Genomic DNA, 5,712 nt, shown 5'->3' on the forward strand with positions numbered 1-5,712 from the left:
GGGGAGAATGTACAGACTCTGCATAGACCCAGTAACCTAAGGTCAGAATTGGATCCCTGGCACTGTGAGGCAGCAGTGCTCACCACTGTACCATTGTGAACACCTGGCAGTATCCAATGAGATAGAAACAGAATTAATGGGCTGAATGTTTAGAATGGCAGGTCTCCCTTCTGACTCTGCCATTTTACAGTCCAATGAACAATGGTTATCAGTAGACAAACTTGGATGGAAGTCCCGCCTGGTAGATTTGCCAGCCAATCAGATGCAGCACTGGAATGGTCAAAAGAGACACTGCACCAGCATGCCTGGACTAAATGTCAAGACATGGAGGGCAAATAAGCAGCAGGAAGGGAAAGGGAGATGACTTCTGGGGTGGAGTGGAGGGAGTGTGGTTGCAAGGGAACAATTGGGATATTGCTGGACAGACCAAGGGGTGGGTGGAAGAAAGTCTGGAGGAATCCTGCTCAGGGTGGGTTGGGGGGGAAACACCTTCAATCAGAAGTGAGCTTCCAAAGAAAGGCACGCTCAATCTTCCTGCCGGAGATCTAGGATGTTAAATTTTTCTACTTCCCCCTACCCCAACCAATCTATTCAATGCCTGCCTGCCTGAAAAATGAAGCTGAATGGCCGTAAGTGGCCATTTAAGGGCCCTAACTAGGGCAAGGATGGGCTATCCATCTGACATCCTGCCCACCGCACCATACAATTGCTTCCAGATTGAGGTGGACAGGATCCTGGAGGGAATCCCGTCCATGCAGATTCATGTTCTACCCCCACCGCAAAACCTGCTGGGTGGGGTGGGAGTGTAAAATTCAGACCAATGTTTTACAATACCAGCCTTTCACCGGAAATTACAGGAGTTATAGATTTAACAGTGCATAAGCAAGTACAGAGTCAGGGGAAGAAAGAGGGAGGGGAGAAAAGATCAAAGGGGAAAGCACACAATCAGATGAAATGCAGGAATGATTAAATGTGAAACAAATGTGATACAAGGTAAAAGGGAGCAGTACTAAGATAAGAATCAAAAGGTTTTTGTAGAGGAGCCCAAAATGGCAATAGCAGAACTATTATAAGCCCTTGCTCTCTGAATAAATGAGGGCAATGGTTATGATCAAAGTTGTTAAAATTGGCCATATGGTTAACAGTGAGGTGGAGTGTCTTAGGCTACACGAAGATATGGACAGAATGGTCAAATGGGCAGATAAGTGGCAGGTGGAACTTAACCCTGAAAAGTATGAGGAGTGATTGGAAGGAGTAATTTGATAAGGAAGTACCCAATGAATGACAGGCACTAGGAAGCTCTGTGGAACAAAGGAAGGTTGGCATGTTTGTTCACAGAAAGCGAGGTTAGTAGGTTGGTGAAAAAGGCATATGGGACACTTGCCTTTATCAATCGAGGCATAGATTCCAAAAGCAGGGAAGTCACGTTGGAGTTGTGTAGAACTTTGGTGAGGCAACAACTATAGTGTGTGTAGTTCTGGTCGCCACATTATAGGAAGGATGTGATTTCACTGGAAGGACGCAGAGGAGATTCACCAGGATGCTGCCTGGGATGGAATATTTAAGTTATGAAGAGAAGTTGTTTTCGCTGGAGCAGAGAAGATTGAGGGGCAGCCTGATCGAGGTGTACAAGATTATAAGGGACATGGACAAAGTGGATAAGGAGCAGCTGCTCCCCTTAATTAAAGGATCAGTCATGAGGGGGCATAGATTCAAGGTGAGGGGCAGAAGATTTCAAAGGGATGTGAAGAAAAGCTTTTTTATCCAGAGGGTGGTGACAGTCTGGAATGTGCAGTCTGGGAGGGTGATAGAGGAGCGTTGCCTCACATCCTTTAAAAAGTAGCTGGATGAGCACTTGGCACATCATAACATTCAGGGCTATGGACTGGCAGATGAGATTAGGTCGGAGTTCAGTTATTTCTAATGTGTCTGTGCGGACTCAACGGTCTGTATGCGCTGTATGGTTCTATGATTCTATGATTCAGTGTTGAGTCAGTGAGGTTGTAAACTGCCTAACCAAAATTAAATATGAAATGTCACTTAAATCAAATAAAAATGTAGCAATAAAACTTTAAATGTTAGTGAATAAATGTGTTCTTTGAAATGAAACAAATGGGAAACAACAGAAAATGTGGAGATAGCAGCAAGACTTGGACAATATCTCGTTTTGGACTCATAAATGGCAAATAACACTTGCACCACACAAATGCCAGGCGATTACCATCTCCAACAAAAGGGAATCTAACTATCAGACCTTGACATTCAATGACATTATAATTGAATCCCCCACCATCACCATTCTGGAGGTTACCATTGACCAGGAACTGAACTGTACTAGCCATATTATAGGGCCTGTCCTCTTCTTAGAATAGACATAGGCACAATTCATCAGAAGTTAAACTTCATTTATTGGGCATCATTTAAAATTAGCATTTATAGAAAATGAAAGATACTAATTCACTGGTAAGAGAGAAAAAAGGGAGAGAGAGACAGCCAGTACTTGATCCAAAAGCTTGTACATGATTCAACACAACTGAACAGAACTAAATTGAACAGACAGCTATTATTAACAATATATGAGTTTGCTTATCTGTATTTCTAAAGAGCTGGGTACAAACTGTGTCTAGCTGCATAAACAGTTGGCATCTATGACCATGAAACACTGCTGTTTGCCTTATGAGAAAGCCTGCTAATGAGAAGAACTATTTCTGCTCAACATCATGCTTTCAAATGGAGCCAATTTTCTAGGCTGAACCTAGAATTCCAAGCTGAGTTTAAAAATGTTGGCAAATTTGCTTAAGTTAGCCTTAAAGCATAGCATGATTAGTTACATTAGGCAGAAATACCTTAGAATGAAGCTTTTTAACTGAGGCAAACCATACAGAGGATCCCACACGTATAAATACTGTGACTACAAAAGCAGAGCTGGGGCTAGGAATCCTCCAGTGAGTAATTCACCTCCTGATTCCCAAATCCTGTCCATCATCGGCAGGAAACAAGTCAGAAGTGTAATGGGATACTCTCCCTTTTTCTGGATGAATGCAACTCCAACAACACTGAAAAAGCTCAATGCCAGCCAGGACAAAGCAATCTCTTGATTGGTGTCTCATCCACAAACATTCCTGCTCTCCACCACCTGCCCACTGCAGCAGCAATGTGCACCGCTCACAAGATGCACTACAACCAAGGTTCCTTAGACAGGATCTTGCAACCCCACAATCACTACCAACTAGAAGGAAAAGGGCAGCAGATACCTAGGAATACCACCATCTGGAAGTTCCCCTCAAAGCCACTCACCATCCTGACTTGGAAATACATAAGATAAAGGTGCACGGTGTTACAGGTAATGTAATTGCATGGATAGAGGGTTGGTTAACTAACAGAGAGCTACGAGTGGGGGTAGATGGATGTTTGTCTGGTTGGTGATCAGTGACTAGTGGTGTGCTTCAGGGATCAGTGTTGGGACCACAATTGTTTACAATTTACATAGATGATTTAAAGTTGGGGACCAAGTGGAGTGTGTCAAAATTCGCAGATGACACTAAGAACATAAGAACATAAGAAATAGGAGCAGGAGTAGGCCATCTAGACCTTCGAGCCTGCCCCGCCATTCAATAAGATCATGGCTGATCTGTCGTGGCTCAGTTCCACATTCCCGCCCTCTCCCCATAACCCTTAATCCCCTCTCTTATCAAGAACCCATCAACCCGCGTCTTAAAAATATTTAGCGAGGCAGCCTCCACCACTTCAACGGGCAGAGAATTCCAGAGATTCACCACCCTTTGAGTGAAGAGTGAAGCCTGAAGAGCAAAGTGTGAAGAGGATGCTATAAGTCTACATAGGGATACAGATAACCTAAATGAGTGGGCAAGGGTCTGGCAGATGGAGTACGATGTTGGTACATGTGAGTTCATCTATTTTGGTAGGAATAACAGCAAAATGGACTATTATTTAAATGGTAAAAAATTGCAGCATACTGCTGTGCAGAGGGACCTGGGTATCCTTGTGCAGGAATCACAAGGAGTTGGTTTGCAGGTGCAGCAGGTAATTAAGAAGGCAAATGGAATTTTGTCCTTCATTGCTAGAGGGATGGAGTTTAAAAACAGTGAGATTATGTTGCAGCTGTATAAGGTGCTGGTGAGGTCACACCTGGAGTACTGTGTACAGTTTTGGTCTCCTCACTTGAGAAAGGATATACTGGAATTGGAGGAGGTGCAGAGGAGATTCAACTAGAGGGCAGAGCCTCAAAATAAGAGGAAACAGATTTAAGACTGAGTTAAGGAGAAACTTCTTCACACAAAGCGTTGTGAGTCTGTGGAATTCCCTGCCCAGTGAAGCAGTTAGGCTATTTCATTGAATATTTTTAAGGCAAGTATAGATAAATTTTTGAACAGTAAAGGAACTAAGGGTTATGGTGAGCAGACAGTTAAGTGGAGCTGAGCCCACAAAAAGATCAGCCATGATCTTATTGAATGGCAGAGCATGCTCAAGGGGCCAGATGGCCTACTCCTGCTCCTAGTTCTTATGTTCTATTACCATTCCTTCACTGTTGCTGGGTAAAAATCCTGGAACTCCTTCCCTAACAGCACTGTGTGTGTACCCATGCTATATGGACTTCAGGGGTTGAAGAGGATAGCTCATCACCACCTTCTTAAGGGTAATTAGGAGTGGGGACTAAATGCTGGCCTGCGCAGCGCTGCCCACATCCCATGAATGAATTAAAAAAAACAATGTCATCTAATGAATTGTTATAAATGAAGTTGGATCATGGACCTTGTACTTCAGTTTATCTTTCATTTGAAATGTTGATACCGTTTTTGTCTTTTGTATTATATGATCTGCTCTTTTTAACATACAATTGACCATAGCCTTTGAATCCACTACTGATACTTCTTGTTTAATGCTCCCCTTGTTCCTGTTAAAAGCTGAATACAATTGCGGTCATTTTAAAGTACAAAACATATATGAAATTGGCAATGTGGTGTCACATGTACTAACAAAAATGTAGTTTCTCAAAATTTTCTTTAATTGATGGACGTTATGTGAAGCAATCCTGAGTGGTGTTTATGAACACAAATCATCCCACCTATGCCTTTAATAAGATATCTAGTTAGAAAATTCCTTTAACTCAGTGACTGGTGCAGGCAAGTTAGCCAGTATTAACCAAAAGAGAAAACACTGGAAAATCTCAGCAGGTCTGGCAGGATCTGAAAGGAGAGAAAAGAGGTAATGTTTTGAGTCCAGATGATCCTTTGTCAAAGGTTTCAGATTCCAGCATCTGCAGTAATTTGCTTTTAGCCAGTATTGATGTCAGTGTGAAGCCCTGATAAATGGGAAAGTTAGTAGCGGGGAGAGCATCCAGCCATAAAATGTCCCTCCAAAAAAAAATTACACCCATATTTTGCCTTACCCTTCAAGGAAAGACCCCTGGCTATGGAAGAAACATATGAAAGTCTAAATACCGAAGAGGGCAAAAAGATATCTTCAGAATAGCAGCTGCTAGAGATAGGTTAACACAAGATGCGGGGAATATCTGTCGAGTCAAGGATGTAGCTAGAATAATGTTGAGTGAAGATGGATAAAGTCAGAAGGGTGGATGTTATGATCCCAGCTGATATTAATACTGGGCAAGCAAAATCCCAGAGTGAAACCTGACTTGATAGATCCTAACATTTCTTTTTAGAAATCATGGAGGAAAGTTACTGAACAAAT

Source organism: Carcharhinus amblyrhynchos, chromosome 8, assembly GCF_965287045.1.
Source record: "Carcharhinus amblyrhynchos chromosome 8, sCarAmb.v2.hapA, whole genome shotgun sequence".
NCBI classification, from domain to species: domain Eukaryota; kingdom Metazoa; phylum Chordata; class Chondrichthyes; order Carcharhiniformes; family Carcharhinidae; genus Carcharhinus; species Carcharhinus amblyrhynchos.